Below are 18,289 nucleotides of genomic sequence, written 5' to 3' on the forward strand. Positions count from 1 at the left end.
TTATTTTTGGTCCTTTTTCCAGAATGTGCTGCTTTTACAAGTTTTTTTGTCAGCTTTTTGGAACATACTTTCATATTGGCTCAAAGATTTTACAGAAATGGACTAAAAGTGCCAAAATAAATTGATTTCATTCCTGTGTTCTGCATTAAAGGAAAAAGTCTGTCATCATCTACACATCCACATGTTGTTTATTTATTCTGTGAAACAAAAAATAAAATATTTTGAAAATGGTTGGTAAGGTTGGTGTTTTCCATTGTATAAAAAACAATCTAAAAAACATTCTTAAAATGTTTTATTTTTAATAGAAGAAAGGTTATACAGTTTTGGAACAGACTGACAGCAAGTTTTCATTTTTGGGTGAACTATGCCTCTTTATGTTGATCCCAGCATTGAAATACACAAGAAAACCAGAAAGCGTCCTTGTCAGTGGTGTTCACAGCCCTGGGCTGGCCTGCCGGATGAAATCTTACTGGGGTCACCATTAATAACTAATGTTACTGTCTGTTATGGCCACAGGCTATCACTGTAAGCTTTCACAACTTCAGAAGTGTGTGAGAGAACAAATAGATACTCACATGCATACATTTTGGTTACAGAAGTATGCCTTCATGATCACTATGAACCCGGTTACTCCTGCACATCTCTAGTACATGCAGAGGATTTTCTTTAATAGAAGCCATTGAACAGCGTAACAGTTTGCTGGTGTCAAAGTCTATGGTAGCCATTGACACTGCACACAAAGCACTCACATACATCCACACAAGTTCAAGCTGTGACCCTCGGCCAGTGTAGTGTACCAAACAGACTGAGAGCACTGCTAATGTGTTCCTCCCCCATCAGTGTATGACTCATTGTTTTTCACCACTGTTGTACTCTCCACGCCTGCAGAGGCTTTGTTATCTCTATAGCCACACAAAAGAAAACCTGCATCATAAATCTTCATTCCTCTCCTCTTTGTAACATCTTCATTCTGAAACACCCTAAACTCTATGTAAAGATGAAAGCCCAGGAATGTAGTCATTTTATGGCGATTGGTGGGTGTACGCTTATAGAAAATGTGCCATTGTTGTTATGATTATTTAAAGGTTACATTTATGCACTTGGCAGATGCTTTTATCTAAAGATGACTTTCATTCATGCATTGACACCATTTCATTGAAATGAACAGTCTGAAGTAGGAAAAATTGTTTAGTGTGTTTTTAGTTATTACATATTTAGTTATTTACGTATCCTTACTTTCACCAGTAAGAAAAGGAAAAGTAATCATGCACATTGACACACATTATGACTTCTGTGTAAGACAAAAACTTATTTGGAATTATGTGGAATAATACAACAAAAATTACAGTGTGATATATATGGTTTATTTGCATAGATAAGGCTTTACAATGCACACCACAATTTATACTAACTGCTTTAGTTTTTCACCTTCATTTGTTGGTCTATTTCAGATCATCGAGTTGGGAAAGAACGTGAAGAGCTACCACTACATACTAGCAAACCTGGTAAGCTAAAAACACACCACTCGTTTCAGCACCAGAGATCTCATGACTAATGCTCAGCATGAAGCTTTCAAATGTCACTGCTACTCTTGATATTACAGGTGATTCGCATATTTTCACTACTGACCAAACACAAGAAGCTGCTCGCTATGACTAACAGATGAGATGTTATATAAACGTTGCCTGGAGAACTGCTACGTGAATATGAAAAACTACAAGTGATTTTTGCCGTCCTTGTCTGTAGGTGCGCTCAGCATATGAGAATAGAGGGTTAAATTGATTTAAACTGAAATGATGATAATCGCAGCATTAATATGCTGTGGTGTGCTCCTGGATGGCAAACTGTGGAGAATTTTAAATAAAACTGGTCTGGCCGGTTTGTTAGATGAAATTGTAAATGATAAATGATAAAGGTTGCAAAGCAATAAGGAAAGATTTGCAACTGCCTGCTATTTCCATAATGGCCACATTTTAAGAAGTGAGCAAATTACTCCCAGTGTCCTATTTACACTGCGTTTGTATGTGTGGATGTGAAAGTGTGAATGAGTGTGTGTGTGTGTGTGCGCGCTTGGACGTTTGTATCTGAGAGGATGCCCATGTAAGCTTCCCCTCTGTGTCCAAGCCTTTTGGGTGAAGGCTAGTTTCTATAGTAACATCACCAACTCACTGCACCACATTTACTGGGACACAGAGCGGAAAAAGATACAGCTCCATCCACTCAGTCAATAGATATGGACACCTGCTACAGGTACATCACAGAGGAGAGACTAGGATGGGGAACTAATCATTTAAAAATAAAACACAATCTTCATTTCAACAGTCTGGAAATGTATTATTAAAATACCAAAGATTGATCTTTTACTCTGATTGATGCATGGTTATGATGTTCTCTTACTGTATGTTAAGAAGACACATCCCTCAAATCTAACATTCTGACTGTACTAGCTTCCCAAGTCTTGTGCTTGACTGTTGTGATTTGAGAACTTGTTATCAGAATACGGGTGTCCAAAATCTTGCAAGGTTCACAGTGAGTTTGTGTAGGATCAGATGGGCAAAAGCCCTCACTGTAGTTCTAGAGTGGGAGGACCGCCTACGCCTGAAACTGAGAATAATCAGCCTGAGCCGAGAGAGCAAGACTGGCAAATACTGACAAAATCCGTCAAAAACCTGCGATCTATTCCATCAGCCACATACAACTGACGGACATCATCAGTGCTGCCCTGTTCCAAGAAACAGGATGTCACTGTTGCTATGAGAGCAGATAGTCGACATGAGAGGGAATGCCAAAAGACATATTGCCGAACAAAAAGAAAAAAAAAAACTAGAAGGACACGGCCAATCATGAGAGAGCTGTGGCTGTGCTTCAGAAAGCAGCTCGCTGTTGTAATCAGAGACATCTGAATTGACTCCTGGCCCCATTTCTCCTCCATCTCTCGATTGTTTCTGGACTCCTAGTGTCCCATGATGTGTTTAACCTGGCATACAGGTCACAGAAAACAGTAATATTGGGCAATATTATTGCAATTTCTAATATCTGTTTCCTATTTTAATATACTTAAAAATATTATTTATTTTTGTGACAGAGCATTGATTTTCATCAGCCATTTCTCCAGTCTTCAGTGTCAGATGATTCTTCAGAAATCATTCTAATATGCTGATTTATTATCAGTGTTGAATCTATTGTGCAGCTTTTTTATTCATTTATTCATTTATTATTATTATTATTATTATTATTATTATTATTATTATTATTATTATTATTATTATTATTATTATTGGAACCTGTTACGCTTTTTTCTTTGATGTCTGAAAAGTTAAAAAGAACAGCATTTGTTCAAAATAGAAATAATTTCTAACAAAATAAGTCTTTACTATCACTTTTTTTTACTAACACTTGTTGAACAAAAGTATTAATTTCTTTAAAAAAAATTACTGACCACAAACTTTTGTATATTGTATATTAAAATAGAAAACTCTTATTTTAGATTGCCATAATATTTCACAAAATTACATATTTTTCTGTATTTTGATCAAATTAATGCAGCAAACTTCTCTAAAAGACATAAAAAATCTTAATAATCCTGACCTTTAGAATGGCACTTATAGTTTTTATACTATTTTATGTAGCTTTAGTTTTTATACAATTTTGTGAGTAATTTTAGTACTTTAGCTAAAAATAAAATGTCATGTTTGGCTACTAAATTAAATTGATTTTAATCTTATATTTTATTTCAGCTTTATTTCAGATATCAAAATATTGGAATGTACAGTATAACATGTCAAAAAAACATTATAATTTATGCTTCTGATATCAGAGTTTCTGACTGTTTCTGAAATGTCTCCATGAGCATTTTGTTTTTTTTTGCAATCAGTGAAAGCTTCTTTCTGCTAACTGCTTGACTTTGTTTTCTCTTTTAATTTAGTACAAAAACTCTTTTGTTTGGTGAATGAGCTCTTGATTGCCTCCAAAGTCAAGGCAGTCATCTTGTCTGAGGGAAGAATGTGCCATGTTTCAGACTTGAGAGCTTGTGATGACATGCGTCCCAGTTGTGCGCTCAGTAACAGCCCTGTATAATATGTGCAGTGATGCAGACAGTCTGCGTATCTCTGATTGCCTTCTTCACTCCCACCACAGAGAGTGATGAGGCTGTGAAACCAGGTTGCATGACGCTTTAGCCCTGAGGCTAGCCGTGTGATAGCGTTTCCCTCACGGAATTGATTTGACGTTACAGGAGACTTTTAGTTTTCCCTGTGGAATGGTACATTACAATAGAGAGACTATTATATTGGTCAGGGGATTCCATACTGGGATCGGGGACCCCCATGCGGCCGCAACTGGATTAATAAAAAGTTCAAAAGATCAAAACGTATTTAATTTTTTTTCTAACATTGTGAAACTCTTTACTATCACTTTGATTACTTTAATGCAACTTGCGGAATTTTATTTATTTTTTTATTTATTTTTTTATAGTAAAAAGCTTACTGACTTCAGATGTTTAAATAGAAGTTCATAGGTGCTTTATATTTTATTTTTAATTTTTTAAGGATATTATTATATTTTGAGGTGCTTGGCACTACAATATTTAGGCTGACAGCCCTGCCCCCTATCTATTTAAATTAGTGGGCAATCAATATAGGTCAACTTTGGCATATGAGACTTATTTGTGGTGCCATTTAATTTTTGCCTGTCAGTGAGGATGTCAGAACATGATATGATTGACTGCCCAGTCGACACTGTCAAATGTGACAAATGTCTCAAGATTTATATCCTACATTCTGACATAAAAAAACAAACTGTACAATCATACGCTTCTGACAAGCAGCAAAAGGACAAAAACTCCCCTGAGTCTGAGTATGTGTGTGAGAGGGTATCTGGAGTAAGACAAGTGTGAGGTCATGTTAGCAGCGTAGTGAATCTTGTTCGTTGCCCTACGGAGCAGATGTTCCCAGGGAACACAAAGACACGTTACTGCTCCTGGGGGACAAAGCGTGTTAAGGGATAAAAGATCAAAGAGCACCACACTTAGAGCCTGACAAGGGCTATTACACTCAAAACTGACTCAAACACACACACACCAACATATTTTGATGCTTAGCTGGACACAAATAAATCTTTTGTGTTAAGCTGATACAAATAAATAAAAGGTTGAAGAAATGTTCCCAGTAATAAAGTAGGTTAGAATCAATTCGGTATGATCTCAGGTACGGAGCGAGTGAATGCACTGCTCTGGGGCAGCTTACCTCAGCTGATTGGATTGTGGAAAAAGGCCTTAAGTTACTAAATAGCGCCTGAGGGATCAAAGGCAGACCTCCAGCAAACTCTCAATATGTGTCACAGTTTTTTTACTCCAAATTCCTATTCACAGCTCCTGCATTTTCCGGCACCACATCGGATAACAACTGAGCTTTCTTGGATAACCAGCCTCAGTGGATGAGAGGGATTAGCCTTTTTCATTAAGTGATTGACCCAACCGTTCTTTCCATTATAGTTTTAAACCCTGCATTACATTTGACGGCACTCCACAGGCCCGGCCTCCTGCTCTCTCGCTGCACCTGAGCATTAATGCGAAAATGACTCCCTCGGCTGCGAATTCTACCTCCATTTCCTGTGGAGGTCTTACATTGGATTTGTTTTTTAACAATTGCAGGCGATTTGTCATTGTATTTTAATCTCAAATTGGTCTCCATTTTCAATTTAGTCAATGGCTTGTCTTTAATGATTGACATTTGGCTGAAATTGGATTTCTTGACCATGGAGAACTTTTTTTTTTTTTCTTGAATCACAGTATGACATGCATGTTCCTTGTGATCCTTTAGGGGTTTCTGGACGTTGACCTGACAGAGTTTAAGAAGGGTGAGGCCAATGTAACAGGCTTCCAGCTGGTGAACTACCCAGACCCTAACATCAGTAGGATAGTGCAGCAGTGGATGGACTTTGACAACAAAGACGCCAAAGTTCCCAAGCGAGGACTGAAGGTGACTACATTTAAATCATCCACAGTGTGAAGAACTGATTCTGCTCTGACGGAAAAACAATAAAATCAAAGAAACAACATGTATAATTGAATCACTGGCACAGTTCCAGAGAGAGAGCACAACTGCATTACATCAAAATCTGATGACAAAATACAAAAGGCTTTTGATTCTTCAAAATGAAATTAGTCCAATAGTCAATTAAACATATTTTAGCACAAAATTATAATATAAACTGTTATATATAATTATCATTTATATAATATTTAAATATAGAAATACACTTCTCATATGTCTCTGTGCATTCTTTGTGCAGTACACCGGCGCTCTCACATACGATGGAGTCAAAGTTATGTCTACAGCCTTCCAGAACCTCCGTAGGCAGAGGATAGATATATCTCGCCGTGGAAATGCTGGAGAATGTCTGGCCAACCCACCAGCACCTTGGGGCCAAGGCATCGATATTCAGAGAGCACTTCAGCAGGTATCACACGCTGTAGGCTCTGCACATTTCTGAACGAACACAGTGTTCACAAACTTTCCTATCTGTGAGACTGACACCGCCTCTAATCTATTCTGAGTGTACAAAATGAAAGCCCAATAAGCAAATTACATCTTTATCTCATAAAGTTCACATTGATTCACCAAAGAGACCATCACAATCAAATGTGACACTACAGATAATAAACAAACCCAATTGGTGATAAACATTTATGCTGCTCATAACAGCACATGACAAGTTATATTTACAAAGAGATGCATGAGGGAAAGAGCACCTGGCTTTGTTGTGTTACCTTTAGGCAGATTTTTGTCTCTTTGCCTTGGGCGGTATATGAAGATTTAGGTGCCGAGGGTAGAATTTGGCAGGCGAGGTGGAGCAGAATTTGTTACCAAATGGAAAATCTGTAGAAATGCACTCTGTTTGAGAAACCGTACACAAATTGGTATTTTCTTCCAGTCGTATCACGTGTTTCTCCTTTTCACTTAAATGGATACTCCATCCCAAAATGAAAATTTTGCCATTAATAATTTACCTCCATGTCGTTCCAAACCCTTAAAAGCTTAGTTCGGGAGGCTTGAGACTGTCCCATAGACTGCCAAATAAATAACTGTGTCAAGGTCCAGAAAAGTATGAAAAGCATCGTCAGAATAGTCCATCTGCCATCAGTGATTCAACCGTAATGTTAAGAAGCGACGAGAATACTTTTTGTACACAAAGAAAACAAAAATAATGACTTTATTCAATAATTACTCTCCTCTGTGTCTCTTCAAATCAGAGTAGTGCCATTTTGGCAAATCTGAGTTGTACACACTCTTCTGTGTCAGCCGCGCCACAAGGATATGTTTTTTACGTCTATTTACGCTTTGGTTTCGAAAGCAAACGGCGCAGCGTACGCCATCTGCGTTCAGCTCAGATTTGCCAAAATGGGGCTATGCTGATTTGGAGAGACACAGAGGAGAGGAATTGTTGAATAAAGTCATTATTTTTGTTTTCTTTGTGTACAAAAAAGTATTCTCATGGCTTCATAACGTTACGGTTAAATCACTGATGGCAGATGGACTATTTTGACGATGCTTTTCATACTTTGCTTGACCTTGACACAGTCATTTAATTGGCAGTCTATGGGACAGTCTCAAGCCTTCCTGTTTTTATACGAAATATCTTAAATTCTGTTTCAAAGACGAAGCTTTTACGGGTTTGGAACGACATTGAGGTAAATGATTAATGACAAAATTTATCATTTTTGGGTGGAGTAACCCTTTAAAGGGTATTAATAAGTCTGAAAAAACCTAAGCAAAGTAGTAGCATTCTTCTTGCAGAAATAGACTCTGTCTCACAGTTGCCTGTGGCTGTGTCTGATGCCAGTCTGATGTGTGCTGGACTGAGGCAATTTGGTCCATCTGCTGATAGGCCGTGGAGATTGATGTTCAACTCGGTCAATTAACTCCTTCATGTGGCCTGGGAGACATTCAGTACTGTACACACAGAAGAGACACTGTGAGAGATGTACACCCCTCAGAGGAGGACTACTTGAGAGAGAGAGAGAGAAAGAAAGTTTTTTTTGTCTAAATACAAACATCTTCTATGTAATTTGTACCCAGGTTCGTATTGAAGGCCTAACAGGACACATTCAGTTTAACGAAAAAGGACGAAGGACAAACTACACTGTTAGTGTGATGGAGCTAAGGCCAACAGGACCGAAAAAAGTAAGTACTTAAATATCAGGAAAAGGAAGCATTTATAGGAAGCCTTTTGATATGGCAGGCTGTTTCACACTTCTTGCTTCACTTATGGTTTAAACAAAACATTCCCTTTATAAGATCCAGTATGGTCACTGTTTCAGCAATCCAGTCTACTACTTCTGGGATGACTAAATGAGTACTGTATTTCATGTAGTTTCTCCTTTGGGATATCTCAGAAAGGTTTCCCGATAATGCTCAAGTTCCTGTCCCTGATTTGATTTTTTCTCAGGTGGGTTACTGGAATGAGGATGAGAAATTTGTGAGCACGGCGGCCTACATGCCAGGCAGTAATGACACTTACGGACTTCAGAATCGCACATATATTGTTACCACTATTCTGGTATGTCTTCTTTAAATCTTTACCTTTTTTGCTAATTTTAAACTTCTATGGGATTTAAAACATTATTAAGTAAGATTTATTAAACTATTAATTTGTTCAACAAGGACACATTATATTAATCAAAGGAAGCAGTAAAGACATGCATAATGTTAAAAATGATTTCTGTTTCAAAGACTCCTGTATCACAGAAAATGTTTGCACAAATATATTATGCAGCACAACTGTTTTCAGCATTGATAATAATAATACATTTTTCTTGTGCAATAAAATTAACATATTATTTGATTTTTGAAGGATCATGTGACACTGGAGACTTCAGTAATGGCTGCTAAAATTCAGTTTTGCCATCATAGAAATAAATCTAATTTTAAAGATATTTAAATAGAAAACCATTATTTTAAATTATAATAATATTTCACAATTATACTGTTTTTACTGTATTTTTATTTTTTTTATCAAAAGCATGCAGCGTTGGTAAGCATAAGACCTTAAAGTCTCCAAAATTCTGAGTCAAAGTGTATATTCAAAGTTATTGCAAGTCATGTGTTCCAGCTATTCCTACACCTTTATATTTTTATGAAATAAATGACATCACTGTTTGTATGTCGTATTTCATTAAGCAAACAGCTCAAGAGAACTGAGACGGTGCCCTCCTAACATGTCCTGTAGAATTTAATGTTCATAGTTTTGGTGAAACTTGTCTGTAGTTGCCAAGTTGCTTGGCAAATAATCATTCATCCCCAACACTGGTCGAATGACAGTACAGGAATCCAGACTCAGTCCACCATCTCACAAGTCTTCTTAACCATTTTTCCTTTCTTAAAATGGCTGATGCATCACCTTCATGTTTTTATCCCTCAGTATGAAGACGGTAATGCTGTGGTGTGCAGATAAAAGCATGAAGGCTCTTCTGTGCGCTGTCTGTAAATGAGACATTATTGCTCCTCCAGCCACAGTGTTTTCATCTTATACTTAAAGGGGAACCTTGGATTGAATTGCCAGCAGTGGACAAAAGATTAATTTTCCTTTTCTTTATCCTCGTTCGGCAGAGATCTTTGGGCTTAGCCTGCGTTTTAGCTATTCTCTCTCAAGTTAGGCTTCAGAGGGCATTTATTAACCTTTCATATGTGGACTGCCCATCTCTTTCCCTGCCAGAGAAAGGGCAGAGTGAGTGGACCGGCCTCCTGATGGAAGGACGTGGAGGGAATTGGTGATGGATCATTGGTGTGGGTTAGGGGCTAAGCGCTCACAAGGGAGTGGGATGGATTGCAGGAAATAGTCTGAGCTATGCTGTTTGTCCAACAGAGACTGTTTATCAGAGAAGCTGGGAATAGTTGCATCACCTTGCGTGCTCTAAAGAATTATCTGTTTCTCTGAAAGACAGCATATAAGCCATTTTGGAGGTCTGCATTAGCAGGAAATTCACTTCCACTGTCTGTTTCTGAGATGCATTGCAGCACAGCTGGGTTCAAAGTTCTGTGGTACTGAAAGCATTTGCAGACATGACACTGTAATCAAGAGTTTCATTGTTTGAGGTTTGTTTCTGGAAAGGGGAAAAAGTACATCTATGTGGCTCTATTTGCTTTTAGTTTCAAACCTATGCTGCACAGCAAAGGCTTCTTTTCTTTTCTTAACGTCAGCCCACTCTATTTTTCTTTATGCTCTCGTGTTATTCGTACATTGTGAGCTCCTTAGAAAAGTCTGTTACAGAATGAGCTTTCAGCTGGGCCTCAGGTGCCATTTGTGTTGCAATCTCCTCAGGATGTCCAATCATTGTGAAATATCACAATTGAACTGCTAACTCATATTACAGACTTTCTACAAATAGAATCACCCTACACTTTCTACACAGCTGATTGCCAGGTCTGTCCCTCATGCTCGAGAACAAGACATATGAAAATAAACCTGTCAAGTTCACCATGTTTTAAGTAACAAAGCACCATTTCTTATCGGCTTTGTCAACTCTTTCTTTCCCCCGGCTCTCAGTGTCTTAAAATATGGTTTCCATAATGCTTATAATGTTTCTAATGGATTAGACAAAATCTAAAGTGTTCCCATTGTTATCATTATAGCTGTCTTCATTGCCTATTGAATCGCATCTGCTAAAAAGTGCCTTTAGTTGATTTTGATCTTATTTATCATGTCTGTCTTAAATGATTTATATTAAACAGACATCATATGTATAATTTGTCTATTATATATATTGTATACTGTATGTATAGTATGTATTTTACTATGTTTTATATATATATATATATATATATATATTATATATAATATATAATATATACACACATATTATATATATGTATACTATATATATATATATAATATTGTATATATATATATATATAATATATATGATTATATTACAAAATATATACATATATATAATATTATATATAATATATATATATAATAGCTATATATATATTATATATAATTTATTACACACAAATTTATATAAAACATATCCTGTAATTAAATATTTTTTTTTCCACTGTGCATATCTGTCTTACCTCCTGTGTCCCAAGACTAGGAATCACCGTAATGTCATTGCTGAGAAGAACCAAGCAGTTTAAGGAATGATAAGTAATGAAGGTTACTGTTTGGAACGGCAGCTGAGATGAGCCAACACGTGGATACCACTACATACTCAAGATAGTGGCTGATGGGAAATATGGAGCCAGAGATCCTGAGACCATGATGTGGAATGGGATGGTGGGAGAGCTTGTCTACGGTGTAAGTGCAACATGTTATTTTCTCTCTGCATATATCCGGACTTCAATAACAAAGCGTTAAGGATGAATGCAAGAGAACACAAAGAACCCAATAGGTGTTTATCAGTTATGCCACTGATTCAGAAAATTGACTAGTTTTCAAATCTGAATCATTTTCAGAGAGGAGAGGAGGTTTCAGTAAGTGAACCGAAAGGCTTCATATTTTCTCCACAGTTACAGAAATAATAACAGAGAGTGAAGAAAACTTTTTCTTGAAAGGTGTTAAATAGAGGTTGAGAGGTTAGAACAAATCCGCTCTGTATTTATAGTTACACGTTTTCGATAAACACAAGAAAAATGACTGTTGCTGGTCTGTGTCCTAGATTGACTTCTTTCTTTCCTGGATCCATGTGTAGTTTAATTATATTTTAACACTATATATTTAGTGTTTATTGCAATAACATCATACGTTCTTCTGTAGAAAGCTGACGTAGCCGTGGCCCCACTGACCATCACCCTGGTCAGGGAGGAAGTCATTGATTTCTCCAAGCCCTTCATGAGCCTCGGCATCTCCATCATGATCAAAAAGCCCACTAAGTCCAAGCCTGGTGTGTTCTCCTTCCTGGACCCTTTGGCCTATGAGATCTGGATGTGTATTGTGTTCGCCTACATCGGTGTGAGCGTGGTCCTTTTCCTAGTCAGCCGCTTCAGTCCCTACGAGTGGCACGCAGATGACTGCGAGGATGGAGCAGAGCAGAACCCTAACCAACCCTCCTCCTCGTCCGCTCAACCAGGTCAGGGCCAGCAGAACCAGAACCAGCAGAGTCAGGAGCAGACCAACGAGTTTGGCATCTTCAACAGTCTCTGGTTCTCACTGGGAGCTTTCATGCAGCAGGGCTGTGATATTTCCCCCAGGTGAGATGCCAGTTTGTTTTTGTTCAGGGTTTTTGCAACTGGTTTTGCTTCAGGGTTTCATGTTGGACATAAAGTGGTGACTCAACAATCATGAACAAAAATTGTCTGCAAAATTGAAAACATTTATTTAGATTCTAAACTTTGATGGGTTCATGCGCAAAACTATGGAAGGTCGTTTCCACCACTGAATAAAAAATGTAAAAGGTAATGGCTTTTATTTTATCTCACAATTCTGACTTTTTTATCTCTGAACTGTGAGATTTAAATTCACAATTGGGAGTTATAAAGTCACAATTGTGAGATATAAACTCACATTTCAGAGAAAAACTGTATGAATTGTGGGATATGAACTTGCAATTCTGACTTTTTTTCACAAAATTGCATATGAAATCACACTTGAGAGTTAAAAGTCAGAATTGCAAGATAAAAACTCACAATTCTGAATTTTTCTCGCAAATGCAAATTTGTATCTCACAATTCTGACTTTATAATTTCCACTTGCGAATTTACATCTCAGTTCACTTATGGTTTAAATGAAACATTTACATCTCAATTCTCATAAAAAGTTGCATTTAACATTTTTATTTTTTATTCACTGATGGAAATGGACTTCCATGCAAATCAGTTTGTGCTCATTGCAAATTAATTTCTATTCAGTGTTATTTGGGTTGTATTTATTTATTTGTTTATTTTTACTTTGCCAAGGGTTCTTCATGGCCAGTTTGATGGGCATAACATGCAATCTGTCCATGTTGGCATTCATTTAATTTGACTTTTACCAAGTGACGGATGAATTTGCAGCAAAATACAATAAAGTTTGGTTGGGCACACAGCATTTGACACCAGCAGAACAAGACATGGGAAGTATGTTACTTTAATTTGTTTATGAGCAGTTTATTTTTCTAGCTTACTCTGCTAAACCATTGCATGGTTAGTTTCATTTTATTACTGATCGATTTCAGTTTTGAATGATGCAACAGTTCACAGCAATCCTGTAGATTCTCATGCTGAATATGTTCAAATGTTTCTTAAATGTTTGGGGTGTAGTTATTTCTCAGCGGTGCTGTTGTGTGGCTCTTTGCAGATTACTGAGTGGTGTTTGTAGTTCAGTAATTTGTGGTACATGGCAGTATTTCTGAAGATCAGATAGAGCTGCACATCCACTTGGACTGGACACAAACCTAATGCCACAGTACTGGCTAATGAGAGGAAGGCAGCAGCTCTTTGAAAGGCAGATTAAAGTGCTGTGAATGCTACATCTGAGCCTTTTACTCAGAGATGAAGTGTCTCTCTCTACGCAGTTGCTGGACTCTCAAAGGTCTCCAATTAAAATCCTAATTAATAGGGGGTGAAGCTGGCAACATGAGGTCAATGGCTGTGGGTTTTAATGGCACAGGGAGAGACAGTGCAGTAGGTCTCAGAGAGAAATGTCAGCGGCTGTGTTCAGGCACCAGACAGCTTTCACACCTGTAGGCAACACATTTAAGTCTAGTTGATGCCTAAAGCTAATATTACAGATGGATATACTAGATTCCAGGTTATGCAATATAATTAAATGTCTATCTGATATGTTAGCCTCTTTTAAAAATAAAGTTATAAATGTGTGGTCGTGGTTGATATATGTCTGTTTTATTACTTATTGAGTGACTTCAATTTTATTCAAGGTATATGTAACTTTCTCTGTCATCATTCTCCTCTGAGAATCATAAGCTGTTCTAAATGGTAGGCAACTCAATTAAGCTTTCTAATTTCTTCTACTTTCAGACTAAATTAATCTATTGTATTGAATATTGAATCCTAGAATGCATTGCAACAAGCTCAGCCAATGGGGAGACTTGGGAGAAGCAGTTATTATAAATGAAAGCATTTCATTCATTATTGAAAATTACCTACAGTATAGAAACTGTTCAGTGCAGTTGAAAATGAATTTTCAAGATTATGCATATCACTGTTAGTTTAGGAACAGGCAAATGCTAAATTCTGTTTGAATCGCTTGAGTCTGCTGTGCGCTTTATGTGAGGAGTCTGACATAAAGCAAGTCACTTTTTAGGAAGGTCATTGTGATTTGGAACAGAGCTCATATGATGTTTTTTCCAGGTTTGCCTGTGAATGTCATTCCATCAACAAAGCAATAATTGCACCCTTCCTTTTTTGGAGGGGACAATTACTACTATAAGCATAATTACAAATGGGTATGTTGGCAGGGAGTCATTAAGAATCTGAGCTGTGATGAGTAAATCATGAGTTCAGTTTCACAGGTAACATCTTTCACACCTTTTAGCATAGGTTTATGTTCAGCAGTGTCTGCAGTTGTATATCATCATGCACTTTGCTTACCATATGTACTAATTTTTTGCTGTTAATATTATTATTATGTCATTCCTGCCTTTAGTTGACACCTGATTTGACTACAGGAATGAGAGCAAAAGCAGTGTGTTGATTAATCTTTATAAATTGTTAAATCCTAATGCTGTTAAATTGACTGTCCTACAGAAGCTAGTTTGTGCTGGCTTAATGGTAGGATGTCCACAGCATCATGCTGTCACTTTGGTTACCAGTGTGATATGAACAAATTATACTTTTGCAGAACCACAATAGTATTGCAAGCCTCCTTCCTCTGTAGTTGTTCTGTTATGATCATTATATTCATGTTTTTGAAATAATTATATTATTCTAAGGCTTCATCAATTAACATTGTGAAACTGAAATATTATTACAATTTAAAATAGCTGTTTTCTTTTTTAATATATTTTAATATAATTCCTTTTTATCATTTTTTAACAGTGTAAAAGTGTTTACTGTCACTCCTGATCAATTTAATGCATCTTTGCTATATATTTAAAATATAAATGCTATATATGAGATATATATATATATAGAGAGAGAGAGAGAGATAGAGAGAGAGAGAAATAATACTTTTATTTAGCAAGGATGTATTAAATGCATTTAGATAGCATTTAGCATGGGAAATAACACGGGAAGTAGCACGGCTATGTTTTTAGAAATAGCCAAAAATACATTGTAATTATAATTTTTGATTAGTAATATACATTGATAAGAAATTCATCTGGAGAGCTTTAAAGACAATTTACTCAATATTTTGATTCTTTGGACCCTTCCAGATGCATAAATAGTCATATCTCGGCCAAATATTGTCATTTCCTAACACACCATACATCAATGAGAAGCATATTCATTCAGCTTTAATATGATGTATACATCTCAGTTTCATAAAATTAACTGTTATGACAGATGTTTTTGTGGTCCAGGTTTATATATACATTTATATCAATCTCAATTGCCACCACAAGGCTAGCTCTTTCTCATCAGTTAAATACAATCATGTAAAGTACTTTGCTTTGTTGGTATGGAAAATGACCTTAACCTGTACTGATTCACAGTGATAAATCTTATCTGTCTGAAAATCTTATTAAAATCTTACTAAATCTTATTACTCTGTCATCCAGCATTTCAGAACCTACAGCCAGGGTATGTCTCTGTGAGCTCCTGTATGAATTGATTGTTCTGTCTCAGCAGTGGTGTTGAAATGTCAGCGGTGTGAGGGAGAGCAGCACGCTGCTTTCCTGTGGATGTCTCCTGTGATGGGGCGCAGAGAGGCTTCAGAGGATCTTAATTAGACCGTGTCATTTCTCCCTGTCATTTCTTGCCGTGACTCAGACTCTGCCGAGTGCAATCGACAATGTTGTAGTGATTATACCTTCTCTCTCCGTGTCACTGAAGTTCTATAAACAAGTAAGGACAGGATGTGGATGGTGTCTGCATTGCGGGTGAACATGTTTCGCCATCTTGAACACGTCACTTCAGACGCTGCTTTATGAGTAGCCATGCGTGACTGGATATTCACGATTCTGTTTGTGTGATGACATTTAATTAGTAATGAGAGGAGAGAGTGGATGATGGAGCGACTGCAGCAGCAGCATTAACAGCTTCCATTATGCTTCTTTAATCACGGGTTATCAGAGCTTCTTCTCTCTGTGATCATCTGCATTTGAATTTACACACTTAGTCCTTCTGTCTAATGAACGCTGATAGGTTGAATGGTTAGTGGTCTGGCCGCACGAGCATCAGACTATGGTTTGCCCCTTCATGTGCTATTTATTCTTTGGAAGAAAAAAATCCCTGTTCAAATGTCAGACCTGTCACTCAAACCTACCCATCAGGCATAATTTATGCAAGCCACTCAAGATAATGTTTATCTCTTCAGACACAGGTGCCCACAATCTCATATATTACTGTTACATTGTCCTTCCCTTCTCTTCTCTTCTCTTCTCTTCTCTTCTCTTCTCTTCTCTTCTCTTCTCGCACTCAACAGAAAAGTAAGCATGGGCTGCTACGTGCATGGTTTGGCATGGCAGAATGCAAGCACTGATTATTTTCACTAAAAAGATGCGTCTCAGTTCATCACAATCTCATAAAGCTATGTTATAACTTTAGTATATGCACAATGAATCTTCCATAATGTCTACACTTCATGTGTTATAATGAGAGGAATTGAGCATGCAAATTCCAGCACTGAACAAGAACTTTTGAGCAGTGAGTGGATTCTAACTTAAACACCTTTGATTGGCCATCGTGTTCCTGAATTCAACAGATATGCCTGTGATTGTCTACATTGCTCAATGCGGCAAACACATGTTATGAATAGAAACTGCCTATACTTGTGCATGTTAATCATTTCTATCTTAAATTAGTTGTAATAAAAAATCATTTAATTATCCTGTATCCCGCACACACACACGAGTCTCTACGCATTCGCCCATCTAGTGTTGTCCCGCGCCGCACTCTGCTGCGTTGGGTCCCGAGATAGTCCCGCAGGATTGTTGGTCTCTACATGGAAGGAGCCTATTAAATTGTTACGATAGAGGCTCTCGACTCTGAACATAACTTGTTTTTCAATATAAACTATTAAATATTTTCTATAAAAATTGTAAGTTGGAAACAGCCGCCCACAGTAGCAGATAGCTTTGGTTTTATATTTCATTTGATTACATTAATATTTAAGTTGAGATTTACCAAAAATATTTTAACTGTTACTATGTAAAAGGAATACTGCTGTAAAAAAAACTGCTTATTTTGTTTAGAGTGTTTGCAAACCAAATTTTATTGCACTTTTGTCCATATAGCAGTACTTTTAAAATAAAAGTGGGCAATAAACTACTTTTGAATTCAATATTGAATTTTGTGCATAACAAAATATATATATATATATATATATATATATATATATATATATATATATATATATATATATATATATATATATATATACGCTCAACCAAAGGATTATTAGGAATACCTGTTAAATTTCTCATAAATGCAATTATCTAATCAACCAATCACATGGCAGCTGCTTCAATGCATTTAGGGGTGTGGTCCTGGTTAAGACAATCTCCTGAACTCCAAACTGAATGTCAGAATGGGAAAGAAAGGTGATTTAAGCAATTTTGAGCATGGCATGGTTGCTGGTGACAGACGGGCCGGTCTGAGTATTTCACAATCTGCTCAGTTACTGGGATTTTCACGCACAGCCATTTCTAGGGTTTACAAAGAATGGTGTGAAAAGGGAAAAACATCCAGTATGCGGCAGTCCTGTGTTGGCGAAAATGCCTTGTTGATGCTAGAGGTCAGAGGAGAATGGGCCGACTGATTCAAGCTGATAGAAGAGCAACTTTGACTGAAATAACCACTCGTTACAACCGAGGTATGCAGCAAAGCATTTGTGAAGCCACAACATGCACAACCTTGAGGCGGATGGGCTACAACAGCAGAAGACCCCACCGGGTATCACTCATCTCCACTACAAATAGGAAAAAGAGGCTACAATTTGCACAAGCTCACCAAAATTAGACAGTTGAAGACTGGAAAAATGTTGCCTGGTCTGATGAGTCTCTGATGATTTCTGTTGAGACATTCAGATGGTAGAGTCAGAATTTGGCGTAAACAGAATGAGAACATGGATCCATCATGCCTTGTTACCACTGTGCAGGCTGCTGGTGGTGATGTAATGGTGTGGGGGATGTTTTCTTGGCACATTTTAGGCCCCTTATTGCCAATTGGGCATTGTTTAAATGCCA

The 18,289-nt window shown here is 37.2% G+C and overlaps 1 pseudogene; it reads left to right on the forward strand.

Moving 5' to 3' along the window:
* LOC113113907 (glutamate receptor 1-like) overlaps positions 1–18,289 on the forward strand; it is a 69,293-nt pseudogene that overhangs the window by 28,523 nt on the left and 22,481 nt on the right.

The sequence above is a fragment of the Carassius auratus genome, chromosome 14, assembly GCF_003368295.1.
Source record: "Carassius auratus strain Wakin chromosome 14, ASM336829v1, whole genome shotgun sequence".
Taxonomy (NCBI): Eukaryota; Metazoa; Chordata; class Actinopteri; order Cypriniformes; family Cyprinidae; genus Carassius; species Carassius auratus.